This window comes from Artemia franciscana, chromosome 16 (assembly GCF_032884065.1).
Source record: "Artemia franciscana chromosome 16, ASM3288406v1, whole genome shotgun sequence".
In the NCBI taxonomy this organism is placed as follows: domain Eukaryota; kingdom Metazoa; phylum Arthropoda; class Branchiopoda; order Anostraca; family Artemiidae; genus Artemia; species Artemia franciscana.
In genome coordinates, this window is record NC_088878.1 from 5,611,654 (window position 1) to 5,629,594 (window position 17,941).

The 17,941-nt window shown below is 37.4% G+C and overlaps 1 protein-coding gene across 1 annotated transcript in view; it reads right to left on the reverse strand.

Moving 5' to 3' along the window:
• LOC136036955 (uncharacterized) overlaps positions 1–17,941 on the reverse strand; it is a 50,382-nt gene that overhangs the window by 14,970 nt on the left and 17,471 nt on the right. The gene's annotated exons all lie outside the window — the stretch shown is intronic.

Below are 17,941 nucleotides of genomic sequence, written 5' to 3' on the forward strand. Positions count from 1 at the left end.
TTCACTGTCAACATCGTTCCTTGTTTATATCAAAAGAGGTCACTTGGGGTGGAGTTGTTATTATTATTCTCATTACGTCTTAAAAGATAGATAGGAAAGGAAAATACAACCTACGTTGCACGTACAAAGAAAGCAGTGAGAGAACAATGCCAAGCAGCTTTAGGGGTGCAGTCCCGGGTACATATGCTTTTTCTGGCAAACGCAATGTTGAACAACAACGTTGATCAACAATCACGAGAACAATCTATTGACAAATATGGATCAAAAATAAATTTCGAACAATAATTTTCACAAGAACACGAGTTTTTAATTATTGTTGGAAATAAACGGTAATATTTTCGAAGTCATTTGAATATCGTAAAAAGAAAAAGAAAAAAAAAAAAAAACTCTTGTAGATCGGCCTAAATGGATTCAACTGCAGCAAAATATATGTAATACTATTACTGTTCTTCTGTATTGAAGTATTAATATTTCCAAAAAGACATCCTGCCTCGGTGTTTTTTGTTTTGTTTGTTTTGTTTTGTTTTTTTTTGTTTTTTTTTTTTTTGGGGGGGGGGGGGGTAATTATGGGAAAGGTAAATAAAATAGTGAAATAATTTTTTTTCCAGTCTAAAAAATCTCATTATGTCACCCATATTGTTGAGTTTCTATGCTTGGGGGAGATAATCCCATTCGCTTTTTCCCGGGGGGTGTCTTGGTGACTATAAGTTAGATTGTTTTCTTAAGCCAGAATTTACATCGTCATTGACCCCCCCCCAAAAAAAAAAAAAAAAAAAATATCCAACAGAATGTTCGCGAAGACACTCTTACGGTACCTCTCGGAAAATTTTAAAATTAAACAACCAAGAGAAAAAAACAATTCCGTCTTAAAGGGGAAGAAATTATTGCCTTGTATTACAAAAAAGAAAAAAGCTTGTCCTTTTTCACTTTTCCAGATGGGGGGGGGGTGGATACGAATAATATCTCTTTTGCGACCCATATTCTTGAGTTTTTATCCTTGGGGGAAGATAACACTACTCGCTGTTCCCCAAAAGGTGTCTCTAAGACTACAATTTAATATATTGTCTTAAGCCAGACTTTAATTGGTCATTGAGCCCTCAAAACACAGCTATACAACTGAACCTTCTCGAAGACAGTTAATATAACATTACATTCTCACGGCATTTCTCAGCAATTTTGAAAATACAATCCCCAAGAAAAAAACATTCCCTTGTAAAAAAAAAAAAAAAAAAAAAAAAAAAAAAAAAAAAAAAAAAAAAAAAAAAAAAAAAAAAAAAACTCCTATAAATTATGAAAACGCGAGATAAGCTCTTTCGTATGGGTACGAAGGTATGCAGCAACTAAAACAGAACTTTCATAGATGAACATATACCTAGTATATATCCAACCACAGCAAAATATGAGCGGTAATGAGCAAGAATAGCGATATTTCGAAAATTTTAATTTAGGTCATCGACAATGTTACTACTACAAAGACTTTTTCATAGAAGGGAGGGGGTTAGCAAGTGCTGATATTAAGTATGGGAAGGACAAATAAAATAGTAGAACGATTCACTTTTTGCCCCATCTAAAAAAAAATCTTTTGGGACCTATATTTTTTAATTTCTATTCTTGGGGTAATATAATCCTGCTAACATTTCGCCAAAGGGTTTCCCCGGGACTATAATAAGGGCCTTCACCTATTATCTTCACAGAAGTTACGCCAGATGACAAAGTCATATGTTTATTACTTACTTGTTTACTTACTTACTTACTTGTAGTATTAGTATTACTTACTTACTTGAGAGATAAAACTCCGCAAAAAAAAAAAAAAAAAAAAAAAAAAAAAAAAGGGTTTCCCCGGGACTAAGGCAGACTTTACTTTGTCATTGACAACCCAAAATGGTATTATATAGCAGTACGTTGTCAAGACAATTCTCAGCAAAATTTAAAGATTTTTCAAAGCTGGTCCCGAGGAAACTATTCCCTTGCAAAAGGCAAAAATTATTCCATTGCAAACACAATCCACTTTAAGAAAACAAGACCTAAGAGCTCATACGGCACTTGTGACGAGGTTGGAAGAACCAAGAGCTCATATGGTATTAGCTCTAGCAAATTTCTAAGAATCAATAGATTGCTTTAAAAGGAAAATCAGAGGCTAAACCCGGTCGGGATTTAAAATAAGAGCTCTGTGTCACGAGGTCCTTCTAAATATCAAAATTCATAAAGATCCGATCACCCACTCGTAAGTTAAAAATACCTCAATTTTTCTAATTTTTCCCCTCCCTTAAGCTCCCAAGATGGTCGAATCAGGGAAAACGACTTTATCAAGTCAATTTGTGCAGCTCCCTGACACGCCTACCAATTTTCATCGTCCTAGCACGTCCAGAAGCACCAAACTCGCCAAAGCACTGAACCACACCCCCTAACTCCCCCAAAGAGAGCGGATCCAGTCCGATTACGTAAATCACGTATCTACGACATTTATAAGCGTTTTCCAAGATTTCCGGTTTCCCCTCTGACTCCCAATGTCAACAGATCTGGTTGGGATTTGAAATAAGAGCTCTGAGACATGAATTCCTTCTAAAAATCAAATTTCATTAAGATCCGATCATCTGGTCAACTGTTCTTAAGTTAAAAATACCTAAATTTTTCTATTTTTTTTTCAAATTAACAACATCCAGCTCCCCCACAGAGAACGGATCCGTTCCAATTCTGTGAATTATGTATCTATAACTTGTGCTTATTCTTCCCATCAAGTTTATCCCGATCTCTCCACCCCAAGCGGTTTCCAAGATTTCCGGTCTCCCCCTCCAACTCCCCCCAATGTCACCAGATCTGGTCGGGATTTAAAATGACAGTTCTAAAGCACAAGATCCTTCTAAATATCAAATTTTATTAATATCAGATCGCCCATTCGTAAGTTACAAACACCTCATTTTTCCTAATTTTTCCGAATTACTCCCCCCCAACTCCACCAAAGAGAGCGGATCCGGGCCAGTTATGGCATTCACATATCTTGGACTTGTGCTTATTCTTCCCACAAAGTTTCATCCTGATCTCTCTGCTTTAAGCGTCTTCCAAGATTTTAGGTCCCCCCCCCCAACTCAACCCCAATGTCACCGGATACGGTCGGGATTTAAAATAAGAGCTCTGAGACAAAAAATCCTTCCAAACATCAATCTTCATTAAGATCCGATCACTCCTTCGTAAGTTAAAAATATTTCATTTTTTTCTAATTTTTCAGAATTAACCCTCCCCAACTCCCCCAAAGAGAGCGGATCCGTTCCGGTTATTTCAATCACGTATCTAGGACTTGTGCTTGTTTTCTTTCCCACCAAGTTTCATCCTGATCCCTCCACTCTAAGCGTTTTCCAAGATTTTAGGCCCCCCCCCCCAACTACCCCAAATGTCACCGGATCCGATCAGTATTTTAAATAAGGACTGTGAGCCACCATATCTTTCCAAACATCAAATTTCATTAAGATCTGATCACCCGTTCATAAGTTGAAAATACCTCATTTTTTTTAATTTTTCCGATTTAACCGTCCACCCCACCGCACCCCCCACCCCCAGATGGTTGAATCGGGGAAACGACAATTTCTAATTTAATCTGGTCTGGTTCCTGATAAGCCTACCAAATTTCATCGTCCTAGCTTACCTGGAAGTGCCTAAAGTAGCAAAACCGGGACAGACAGACAGACAGACAGACAGACCGACAGACCGACCGACAGAATTTGCGATCACTATACGTCACTTGGTAGATAGCAAGTGTCATAAAAAAGCACCACCCCCGTAAAACTCTGAAAATATGAGATACATCCTTTTGTATGGGATGGGCACAATGGGATGCAACAAACGAAAAAACAACAACAAAACTTGCATAGATCGTCATAAATAGATTCGACTATCGCAAAATATAAGCAGTAATAATAGTAATGTTATTATTTGTTGTTTTTTTATTCAGGTCATCAAGAATTGTCTTTCTTCAAAAAGAGACCCTGTTTTTACTTTTTTTAGATGAGGAGGGGGTGGGCAGTGCTAAAACTAATTATGGGAAAGGGCAAATAGAGTATTAGAGTCATCTATGTGATGTTTCGGCCCGAACTCCGATAATCATAAATTTAAGGGTATGGATTTCAGTACCAGCTGCGGAACGAGGTAGTCATTCGTTTAGGACTTTCAGAAATTGTTACTGGATTTCCTTTCAGAAGATTTTAAGATGATTTAATATTAGTAGTAAACTGAAAAACTTTTTATTCATATCATCTATATATATAAAAATAAGTTGTCTGTCTGTGGATCTGTGGATCAGGTGACGTCATGTTTCTGTGTCGGCTGACGTCATGTTTTCGACTGACGAAATTACGAAATTACATTGGGACACAAATGACGACCAGGACACCGGCACATAGGGAATATAAATGACGAGGACACAGGGAGTATAAATGACGACCAGGACATAAGTAAAAAAAAAACTAAAAAAAAAGGTAAAAACTACAAAAAAACTAAAAAGAAAAAAACAAACTAAGAACTAATAAAAAAACTAAAAAAGCAAAAAAACTAAAAAAACTAAAAAATAAAAAAAACTAAAAAAAGGAAACAAAAAGAAAAATAAAGGAGAAAAACAAAACTAAAAAATAAAAATAAAAAAAAAATAAAAAGAAAAAAGAAAAAAAACTAAAAAAACTAAAAAATGTAAAAACCAAAAAAAAACTAAAAAGAAAAAAAGCGGAAAAATACAAAAATTTATTTCATCATTTACCATTTCAAAAACGAATATATATACAGACTGGGACACCGGAATACAAATGACGACCGGGACACAGGGAATATAAATGACGACCGGGACACAGGGACACAACTACAACGGGGACGCCGGGGGGCACAGGGGGATATATAAATGACGATGGGGACACAGAGAATGTTCGATTAGCAATCACCATCAACAAAGCTCAAGGGCAATCATTAGAATCATGAGGTATAACTAAAAAAACTAAAAAAAAGCCAGAAAACTAAAACCTAAAAAAAAGACCAATTCAAAAACGAATGTATATACAGACTGGGACACCGGGACACGAATGACGACCGGGACACCGGGACACAAGGAATATCAATGACGCCCGGGACCCTCAAAGAGAATTCACAGACTGGGACACCGGGACATAAATGACGACCGGAACACATGGAATATAAATGACGACCGGGACACCGGGGGGCACACGGGGGTATATAAATGACGACGGCAACACAGGGAATCGTCGATTAGCAATCACCATCAACAAAGCTCAAGGGCAATCATTAGAATCATGAGGTATAGATCTGAATACGGATTGTTTTCCCATGGACCATTATATGTTGCATGTTCAAGAGTCGGTAAACCTGACAATCTATTTATATGCACAGACAATGGGACAGCAAAGAATGTTGTATATTCGCAAGTTTTACGTAGTTAAAAACATATATATATATATATATATATATATATATATATATATATATATATGTATATATATATATATATATATATATATATATCTATATTCACAGGTGGGACATAGGGACACAACTACAATGGCGCGTAACTAATATGGCGCGTAACGACTTACGCGCGCGGGGGGGCTTGGGGGGGTGGCGCGAAGCGCCCTCACCAACTTGGTGTTGGTGTGGCGTGAAGCGCCACCCCAACAGCTAGTTATTTATATATTTGTGATACATTTTAATTATTATAATTATGTTTTGGGATTATGACGATAGAGTTGTTGGCTGGGGGTTGTCATGTGCTGATTAGATTTATATTATTTTGATGGTGTGAGCGTTGGGGGTTGGTTTCTCGTGTCATGTGGTTTTAAAGTCATTATTGAAAAACAGGCTATTTTATGATTCGGCTCATTTACTTTCTTTTCCTTTCTTCCCTGTTTCCCCTAACCATAGAGCCTTTCGCTTTTTTTTGCGTATTTTGTGATAATTTATTTTTGATCAATGAAACAAAAATGAGTTAGCGATATGTTCTTAGCCCCGTCTATAAAATTTCTTTCCTGACTCTTTTTCTTAATTTTTATCCTTGGGGGCAGTAAACTCCACTCGCTCTTTTCCGAAGGATGTAACTGTGACTACAATTTAATTTAATTTCTTAAGCCAGAGTACATTTTGTCATTGAAACCCTGTAACAGAATTATATAACATGACATTCTCGATGACAATTATATAACAGCACATTCTCAAAGTAAACATAGATCCTTGTTTATACAAACGAGGATCAAAGTGGGTGGAGTCATTATATTTGTACCCTTCCTAGCCTGTTTTGGGCGATAGTGCAGGCAAATATGAGTACAATTTAATAGTTATACTTATATATCATTGACAAAGGTTTTATAGTGGTTCAAAATAAAACCTTTGTATTTGAGGGTTTGAGAGTCTACTATTGTATCATTCTTATTTTACGTTTAAACCGTGAAATAAATTTAATTTATTCCGTTAACCTTTTTACCGTTTATACAATTTTACCGAATATTTCCAAATTTAAACCGTTTTACCACCCTCCCGTATTTTAAAGACATGCATTCAATAAAAAATATTTTAAAAACAAAAAGATTTCATATTCTTAAAAACGCGCGATGCCTTTCGTAAAGCATTTTCCTATATATCATAAAGAAAGAATTTTTGTATTAGTGTATTTGGGTTTGGCCTTTGAATCTGTAATTTTAGATTAAATTAATTTCCGTTTAACTTAATCCTATTAAGTTAAGCAAGGTCTTACTTAAAAATAAACTAAATACATCCATTTAACAGATTTTTTGAAATGTTAGACTGATTTAATTTTAGTTTTATTGAATTAAATTTTTATTAATATTATTTAAATCTTAGCTGAATTAAGATTTAATTTTAGACTGATTTTTTGAAACCTTGAATAAACTCTTTATAAACGTATTCATGATGAACATCAAGCTGTTGTACATAGTGATAGTCAGAATTTTATGTTTATAGTTTGTTTTTTTGTCAATGAAAAAATTCTCTTTTTTGAAACTATTATTATAATATTTTTTCCAACAAAGAATTTGTTAGATTTTGGGATTTGCCCAACAATCAGCATAAAAAAAAATCGTATCTCTCATTATTCCAGGGGTGCCATATTAAGGCAATGACCTTACATTGGCTTAACAACTTATGAAGTTGGAACCAGAAAAGGAAAATGTTCCTTTAGTGGTTGAAAATGAAGGTTTGCACTTAAGCTTATCCCTCCTTGGAAAACAGTAGGATGTGCACCTTCACCCCTCAAGAAAGGAGCAATTTTTCGTTAAATCGTCAAAGAGCTGTCAGAGGGGCCCACCTGTTTTTCGAGTAGTGCACAACTAGTTTTCACTATATATAACTCTTAGCTTTAGACTAGAAATTCAAGGAAAATTCCAATTACGCAGCAGAAGTTCTTTCAATATACCACTAGGCATAAAAGATACAACATTACAGGTGTCAACCACGGCTAAGTTTGAATTAGGCTCTATGTTAAGGCAGGGTCAAACTGTTTTTAGTTCATTTTGGTAACGCCCAAGGATTTTAAAATAATTTTCGAACACAACTGGCTACCTGGGTCTCCCATTTTCCCATGAGATTTTGAAAGAATTTTATCATTCAATCTAGGGACTAGCCTAACCAATATTTTCTTCAGTCTCATTCCGTTATGTAAACTTTTGGCTTGAATTTTATCCTTTCTGTAGGAATAGAAATGATTAGATCTTCCAACATAGTATATATTAGAGGGTAAGTAGCGCTTCGAAAGACAGAGGAGGGTTTGTTAGATGTTTCCCAGTTGAACTGTTTATGGATAGCTTTGGATACCCGTTTAAGTGACGGTATTTCACACTGTAGGCTGTATGAAAGATATGCTCTTTCCCGCTTTCTAGGGCTATAAAGAGAAAACGGTTGCAATGGCCGGACACGTTTTGCTTATGAAGGATGATCCATCCATTCAGGACCAAACGAAACTAGGCGTCCCAAAAAAAAGTTAAAAGAAAATATAGGAAAGTATTTAAAGAAAACTAGGACGTCTTGGGAGGATGTAAAAAGGGAAGCTTTGGATCGTTTGAGATGGAGCAGGAGCTCATGCAGTTGTGCTGGCTTCAGATGGCCTGTGCTGCAGTGATTTCCTAACAGTGGTAGTAGTTGCAGTATTATTAATAGCAGTAGCAATAGTATGTTTGTACATTCTGTTCAAAAAGTATGGGAAGACGATACAAGCGTAGCCTTTTGTGCTTTAGGATGGGTTTAAATGCATTCATGGAATAGGTAAAAAAAAAAGTGGAGCCTTTGGTGTTTTAGGATGGATACAAATGCGAATAAGAGCTACTAGAAATTACTGCACTGAAAATACAGCGTTGCATAGTCGAATTAGAAAAAAAAAACCTAAAAAGTTTTATATAAAAACTTTTTATAATTTCAAAAAAGAGACAACACAAGATTTTACAGGCGTCCCATGGATATAGATGACAACAAATTGCAAATATTAAAGTATTTATCTGAATACGGTGCTTTAAAAGATTAGATACGCCTTTGCTTTGGGCATTAGAACAAAGTACCCCGTAAGGTGTCCTGTGCAAGACATTCCTCATACGTTTGGGTCCAATAATCTACATGGGTAAGAGAATTCCGTTACTAAGTTTTGTCTAACTTTCTCAAACGAAATTTTCATTAAACTATGAGGAAACTACGATATATTTTGTTACTGGATATTTAACATTGATCACTTAAACGGCACGTTCACAGGAGCAAGGCTTTCGGCACCCTTCCCTGAAAAACAGAACTTAAGACTCTTCCCTAGCTTCCTACATTTTTCATCTTTCACCAATTTTTCCCTTTTTGAATTTTTCCCCTTTTCATAGAATCGATTCCTGGAACAATTAAGTTTGGTTCACAGTCTGGCTATAATTAATATTACATTTTAAATAGGAATAAAACCCTACTTTGTCGATTTTTTTTTCACTAAGTAAAACGGTGAGTCTAGAAGCAATGAATGAAGATACTGAGATTAAAATTTCTTACAGCAGTACCAGGATAAAAATTAAAAAAAATCTATTTAGACTCAAAGAGTAAATGAGCTACCGAATTATACTACCTAAGCTCTAGCATCAGTAATTTTTACTGCCCCTTAAAAAAAACTCCCACTTACTAGCCACTTTCTGCCGTTACCAACTAACACAGGTAAAATTACGATAGGGCCAAAACTATGGGATGAGGCCAATTTTAAGATTAGTGTTATGGCACATAAAGTCTGAGATACTAAAGAACAATAATAGCATATGTTAATACAAATATAAATAACAAGCCTCTCAGGTTCCCCCTCTCCCTTTCTTTGCAACAAATCGCCTTACCCCACCTCCTTCTAGACCTTCTGTTAACAGCAAAGGTTGCTTGTGCAATAAGTGCTTTAAAGGAAGCACAAATTACCTCCTTCCTCTCATATACCTCCTCGTCATCTTAACCTGCCAGAAAGGGTTATATGTGGCAAGTTTCAATTAAATTGATTCATTTGTTCAGGAATGGATAGCAAACAGACAAAGAAATAAACGAACAAACGAAGCACTTTATAGTGCAGGTTAGTAAGCTATTAATTGAAAAAAAAAATTTTTCCAAAAAAACAAGTTTTCAAAGAAAAGTAGAGCTCCAATAAGCCAAGAATGAGCAAAAATCAAGTCAAACAATCTTCCATGCGTAGAACTACTACAAATCACTCCCACTAAATAGCCGAGTCAAACTCTAAACCAGCAAAAATTAACAAGAATGGGGGTGATAACCTCCATGCCTTCTCAAGACCTTGGTGCTTTACTGATAAAAACAAACAAAAAATAAAAACAAACTCTTGGTTGTTAGTATAATTCACATATACTGATATCTATTCCTTAACGTTTTGATAATTCTTTATATATGAAAGTAAGAAAAGGGAAAATATTTCAAAAGTATTTTGTTCTCAGTAAAGCGTTGTTAATTTTTGCTCGTTTGGAGTAATAATATTTTGCGTCATTAGTTACATTAACTGTAGTGGTAGTATTACAAGTATACATATAGTGCCTCCTGGCTAGGGCAAAATCCTCCAAAACTTAAAAAAAAGGTCTAAATTAATAATATAAGTTTTTCTTTAGATATTGCTTTTTCACCTTTTTGAAAGTCCACATGCTCACAGTTTGTTTTGATTTAGTTCAATATCCACCTGAATATTCCTTAAAAGCTTCAGCTTAATACCCTTAGCTTGCGCAGTAGCAATAGTTGTAGCAGCATTAGAGTATGCACATAGCACCTTTGGTTTCTTCAACATCCCCTTCAACACACACGCTAAATTTTCAGCTTAAAAAATACCATCGACCATTCCTGAAGCATTTCTGATGCGACAGCTTGACAACCAGTGTGGACATAATGTGTTTCGATTTAGTTCCATACAGTTTTTTTTCAAATTTTACGCCTTGATATCCTTAGTTTTAATAGCAGTAGTAGTAGTAGTAGCAGTAGAATTAATTGTAGCAGCCTAAGCTTTAGTGGCAGCAGCAGTAATAAAAGTAGTAATAACAGTAACAGCAGCAGTAGTGTGAGTAGAGACAGTAGCATTAAGATGCAAATATTTTCTTTTGGTTAGTTTTACATCCCTCACAACAAGCCCTGTTAGCTTCAACTTCAAACACCAAAGTTTTCCTAAGATATTGCTGTTACACCCTTTTGATAACCTAGTACATGTTCTGATTCAGTTCATCTTCCCCCCTCAAGATTTCTATAAAATTTCACCTTCACGCCCCTAGGCATAGTTGAAACAATAGTCACAGTAGTAGCATTGATATTACTAGTAATGACTACTAGCAGCAGTAGTACTAACCTATTGTATTTTGGTTAGTTGGACATCCCTCCCATCAAGTCCTGGATGTTTCAACTTAATACAATTAGTCCTTGCTATAACATTGATGGTAAGTCCTTTTGATAACCTGTATATTCAATTACTTCTTGAAATTTTCATCTAAATGCTCTTAGTCCTACAAGTAGTTTCAATAGAAGCAGTAGTTGTAAATGTAACAGAAGTATTACCAGTAGTGTGCACATATTACTTTTTGGTGAGATGATCTTCCCCTTTAAATATTCTCTGAAAATTCCAACTTAGTACCCAAATCCATTCTGGAAATATGCTATTTTGACAATGTGCATGCACACAGCGTCTTTTGATTTAGTTCAAATTTCCCCTTAATACTGTAAATGGAGTAGCGTAGTAGTAGCAGTGCTGGTAGTTGTATTATTGATAGCATGCAAATATTGCCTTCTTGATCATCTGCCTTATCATTCCCTGAACTTTGCAAATTTATTTACTCCGTTATTCCTGTGCTGCACGCTTTTGATATTCCGTATGCACATAACGTGTTTTGATTTAGTTAAACCTCCCGTCAAGCCGTCCTGGCCGAGTGGGTTGGTGCGCTGGATTTGGGATCCCTTGTCTGAGAGGACGCGGGTTCGAATCCCAGTGTACCCAATTCTTCAGTTTGGGACGGGGGTCAGTGGCGTGACTCTGTAAGCTTAGCCAGAGTCGACCCAGCTCTAAATGGGTACCTGGAGAAATCTGGGGAAGGTAAACAGGAAGGGTGTGCGAAAGCACAGGATGGCTGGCCCCCAGCCCCCCATTGCACTTCCTGGCTGAAGGGCCAAGAAACGGAGATCAGCACCGCCGGTACGGACTGTAAAGTCTAATGCCGTATCCTTTACCTTTACCTTTACCCGTCAACATGAAAGGCTCACCTAAATACCGTTTGTCTTCTAGGAAAGAAAAGTTCAAACATGCATACCTCTCTCAATAACGTATACTATGTGTAAACAATGAAGGAATTGCCTAACTTACAGCCCTTGACCTGAGGACTGTGGGGAGGTTGACATTCTCAAGGACACAATTAAAGGACATTTCAACAATACTGAACAAAAAAGCTCTCTTAGAATTTCGATCAGATATGTCTTGGTGAATGATAGCCTTGGGAGGGGGACTGACGTCCCTGCATTCACTTTTGATTCTTAAAAAGGGCACTAAACTTCTGACTTCCGATCAAATGAGGTCAATCCGATCAAAAGCTTATGCAACCATCCGTTCCAACAAAACCTTATATATCCTAGGCATAACTTACAACCCTTGTACATGGACTCGGGGGTGTTGTGTCAACCCTAAAGACATTTTTACATGATTTCTGGACTACCGGTAACACAATAGCTATCTCACAATTTTAATTGAACGCGTTTTGGGAAAAGAGGATGTCAGGAAGGGAGGCTAGTTGCTCTCCAGCATGTTTGACTAGAACTATACATACAGAAAGGGAACTAGAACTATACAGAAAGGGAACTAGAACTATACATTTCAAATGAGCCTCTTCCAAAGTTCACACGACCAACCCTTCCATAAAAAGCTTATATGCCCCCGGGGCACAACTTACAACCCTTGTACATTGACTCTGGGGGGTTGATTCCACCCTAAAAACATTTTTATATGATTTTTGGACTACCGGTAACACAATAGCAATCTCACAATTTCAATTGAACGCGTTTTGGGAAAAGAGGATGTCAGGAAGGGAGGCTAGTTGCTCTCCAGCATGTTTGGCTAGAACTATACATACAGAAAGGGAACTAGAACTATACAGAAAGGGAACTAGAACTATACATTTCAAATGAGCCTCTTCCAAAGTTCACATCCATAAAAAGCTTATATGCCCCTGGGACAGAACTTACAACCCTTACCCCTGGACTTTGGGGGATAATATCCACCCCGAAGGCCTACTTACATGATCTGAGGACTATTTTTGAACAAAATAGTATCTCGAACCTTTTGTCGAATGCATTTCTGGAAAATATGACGTAGAGGGAAGAGCTGGCCCTAATCACTTTGAATCTTAAAAAGAGAACTAGAACATCTGATTTCCAATCCAATGAGCCCCTTCCGGAGTTTATACGACCCTTTCTATAAAAACCTTATATGCCCTATGGGTATAACTTAGAACCCTTGTGCTGAAGGCTGTAAGGGGTTGTCATCCTCAAAGACATAATTTCCAGACCTTTCAACTACGCTGAACAAAATGATTATCTTAAAATTTTGATTAGATGTGTTTTGGGAATTGATGGGCGTGAGGGGGGTTTGTTATCCTCCGATAACTTTTGACTATTAAAAAAAGACCCTTCCAATTTCCAATTGAATGAACCTTTTTTGAAGTTTCGACAATAAATGACCCTCTCCAAATTTTTATCAGATGCATTCTGCGGAAATACAAGGGGTAGGGGGATCCACCCTCCGATCACTTTGAAAATTTATGTTGAACTAAAGGGCTAAAGGGCTTTTAACTCCACCTGTAATCATACAGCCAGTCCCAAGCCTGGAAAAGGAGGAGGGTTGGTCGCAAGGCTAGTAACCCACCACCGTCAAAACCGATTACTCAAGAAACAGCAGCAGATAGCCTCGGATTGACTTCTTCTATGATGACGACTAACGCACACCCCCGGACAGGATTCTTGAAAACGACCGAGTGTTTCCGTATTGGATACTGGAATGTCAGAATAGTTAATCAAGAAACACAGCCAGAAAACTTAACAATGTTATGAGGACCCTTGATAGGTTCCGTATTGACATTCCTGGACTTTCTGAGACCAGACTTATCGGTTTTGGTACTTTGAATAGTGAGACTTACCATATTTTGTATTCTGGACTTGAAACTAGAAAAGAGGAAGGTGTTGGAATGGCACTACGCAGTCGGGCCAAAAAATGCCTAGTGGACTGGGAACCTATTAGTAACCGGATACTTCGTGCTCGCTTTGCCACTTCTCAGGCCAAATTGACAGTTATTGTTGGGTATGCCCCAACCAATGACACCTGTGATTAGACCAAAGATGATTTTTATCGCGTGTTGTCAAATGTTGTTGCTAAAGCGCATCGGCATGATATTGTGACCATGTGTGGGGACTTTAACGCTAAAGTTGGAAGTGATGCCTCCTATGCCCCAGCTGTCCTTGGTAAACATGGACTGGGGGAAATCAACGATAATAGAGTACGTAATTGTTTTCTGTGCGACTCTTGAACTTATCATCGGCTTATAATGGTTCCCTCATAAATAAATACACAAATATACTTGGAACTCGCCTGATGGTGTAACAAGAAATGAAATAGACCATATTTTAATTGCCAAGCACAGGCAACGTTGTTTAGAGGATGTTAGGACCTTTCGAGGTGCCGACTGCTATTCTGACCATCAGCTTGTCGTTGCTAAGCTGAAACTGAAAACTGTCAAAAAGCCCCAGCAGTCAGTAAAAACATTTAATGTGAGAAAACTGCAGGACCCGTGTGTGTTACAAAAGTATACATCTACTTTGTCAAATAAGTTTTCCATGCTAAGGGACGAGTTGTCAATTGATAATCAATGGGAAAATATCGTCGAATCCCTGAAAGAGGCGGCACAAGAGGTTGTGAGATATAACAGGAAGAAGAAAGAGCAGTGGATATCTGAAAGTACCTGGGATATCATTGATCAAAGGGCAGAAGTCAAAATTCTAGTAGATAGGCATGAGCATAACACGACACGCACTAGAGAATATCTAGGTGATCTAAAAGCGCAGTGTAAGCGTCTCAATAAACAAGTCAAAGCACGAACTAGGAATGATAAGAGGGTGTACCTCGAAACTATGGCTGATCAGGCTGAAGTAGCCGCCAGGCGGGGAGATAGTCATACTGTGTATGCTATAACAAAGGAGCTTGTGGGTATTTCGAAGGTTTCTTCGACCCAAGTTGGAAACATAGAAGGCATCTTATTAACCCAGACGGATGACATAATCCGGCGCTGGATGGAGCATTTCAGCGAGGTATTAAATCAGGTACCTCCCACAACTTCTTTAAATATTTCCGAAGAAAAATTGTTCGATCTTGGAATATATTTCGAACCTCTCTTGCTGAGTGAAGTAAAAGAGGCTGTAAAGACTTTGAAAAACGAAAAGGCAGCCGGCAACGATGGCTGCCTTTTTTCGCGTGTCTGGGATGATGAAAAAGTCCCGAGCGAATGGTCAAAGGCAGCAATTGTCAAACTTCAAGAAAGGACAAAAGACTAAATGTAATAATTGGAGAGGCATCGCTTTACAACCAGCTGGTAGCAAGGTTTTGTGCCAAATTATTCTCAATAGAATTCAAAGTAAAGTGGAGAAAGTTCTGAGAGATGACCAACATGAATTCGGCCAAAACAAATCGTATTGTGACCTAATATTTAGCCTGAGAGTCCTGCCCGAAGAATCTAATGAATGACAAGATCAACCACTCATAGTATTTATAGACTTTCTCAAGGCCTTCGACTCGATACACCGCGAGACCATATGAAAAATTTTAATACATTACGGGATCCCGATAAAAATTGGAAATATAATTAAAGCGCTGTATCTTGATATTATGTGCGCAGTACAAAAAGAGGGTGGCCTAAAGGAGTGGTTCACCGTTCATTCAGGAGTAAGCAGGGCTGCATTCTATCGCTGTTACTATTTGCCATAGTCATAGATTTTGTGTTTCGTGGATGTAGCTTCATTATGGTGTTTTTGCGGATGATATTGCACTCTTTGCTCACGAATCAGAAGCTATACAACATAATATAAATGAACTTGGGCGTGTGGCAAATGTTGTTAGACTCTCCATAAACGCTAACAAGACTAAATCAATGTCAAATGCAGCCATTCCTGACTTAGCTGAAGGACTCTTGGTCAACAATGAGTAAACTGAAGCAGTGAGAGAGTTCAAATATCTCGGCAGCATTCTTACCCAAGATGCCAATCCTGAAAGGGAAATTTTGTGCCGAATAACATTGGCTGACTCTGCCTTCAATTGTCTTAGAAATGTTTGGAGAAATAAAAAATATTCCAAGAAGCTAGAGCTCAGAATTTATAATAGCTATGTCCTCTCCGTCCTTACACATGACTGTGAAACTTGGAGCATAACTGCGCAACTAGAAAAACGACTACGGGCATTCGATAATAATTGCCTAAGATCTATTTTGAATATACATTGGGCGGAGAGAACCAAAAATGATGAAATTTAAAGCATGACAAATCATACCTCCATCTTTGATGTCATTAGAAAGCGACGATGGATGTATTGGGGGCACATGGTGCGAATGAGCGACAGAAGGCTGCCACATGACGTATGGTGTCGGACACCCCCTGGCCTCCACAAGTCAGGGAGACCCAAAATGACCATTGGCAGGATGTCAGAGAAGGAGGCGAAGTTGGCGAGGTCTTCGATAGAGGAGCTTTGGTCGATGGCTCAAGACAGGTCGTCGTAGCAAACCATAGTTGCTGCCTTATGCACCTTCAGGCATGGGAAAACCTAAGTCTAAGTCTAAGAAAAGGCTATCTCAAAATTTTGAATCTTTAAAAGGACACTAGAAATCCTTATTACCAATCCAATAAGTCCCCTTCGAAATTTGTACGATCACCTTTTCTTTATACACCTTACATGTCCACTTGACATAGCTTACAATCCTCGCCCTGAGGGCTTTGGGGGGTAATGCCCCCCTAAGCCCTCGAATCACTTTCGACTATTAGAAATAGCACAAGCCCTTTCCATTTCCAATCGAAAGAGCCTTTTTCAAAGGTTCTACGACAACAAATGGTCATCCCAAATTTTCTATCAGATAAATTTCGGGAAAATACGAGGTGTTTACCATCCCATCACTCTGAATCTCATAAAGGGCACTAAAACTTCATACTAGCAATCCCATGAGTCACCTCCGAAGTTTACACAATCACCCTTTTGGTATAAGCCTTATATACCCCAGGGTATAGCTAACAACCTTTGCCTTAAGGGCTGTAGGGGGGTGTCATCCTTAAATACATAATTTTCTGACCTTTCAGTTACATCGAACAAAATAGCTCTCTCAAAATTTTGATTGGATGTGTTTGGGGAAACGGTGGGCGTGGGAGGAGGGTTGGTTGGCCTCCAATCACTCTCAACTGTTAAAAAAGGCACTAGACAACTCCTTCGATAGAAAGTACCCTCTGTCTAAAACCAAAAAATAGAAGAAAAAAATAAATAAATAATGCATTGTGCCCACATCGCGCTTTACTTAATAACGAGGTAGTACAATAAAATGTTAGCTTATAAGATCAAACAGCAATATACAAAAATACAATAAATAGTAACAAAATGATTTTAAAATAGCACTATAATTACTAAGCATTTGAACTATCTCAATTAAGTGACGGCACAGTCATTATAAAATATTAGGAAAAAATAACTATTCAAAAAGAAGATTCATTACTTCGTTGTGACGCTTATAGGTCGTATTTGACATTTCAAACTTCTGAGCTAATTACAAAAAATTATTTCAAAGCTATTCTCAAAGGAAATACCCAAATGACAATGAATGTTGAATCACACCTTGATCCTCCTTACTATAATGCCCTACAGATCCTTCGTTAGAGAGCTGGTTAGTAAACAGTTTTTAGCATCCATCTCTTGAACTTACAAATGTCAGATACAATCATTAATTGTAAAAATTTCTAAATCCCGTAAGTCAAACTAAAGAATGTGCGTTATGCGAATTACATTAAATGTATAGGAATCGGACAGAGTCAAGATATTACTAGTTTGGAGGATGAGGCCAGGGTCGAGCAGGAAAATGTAGGAACTAGTTAGACTGATTTGTGAGGCTCAATTACCCCTCAATATTAGTTTCAAGTCTTAAGTTACCGAAATTTTGGAAGTAGACCTTAATCAGTCATTAAATATGCCGTAAATTCCTAAACGAATACAAGTTTTCGGACTAGCACAGGAAAACAAAATTTATTTTGTAATGTATTTGGAGACGAAAAGAAATTTGTATTACCTGTGTTAATATTTTTATTTCAACCTTCTAGGAGATAAGATCAATTTTTTCATATTTCATTACAGAGCAGATCATCACAATCCGTACTTTGTAACCAACCTCGCCTATGACCA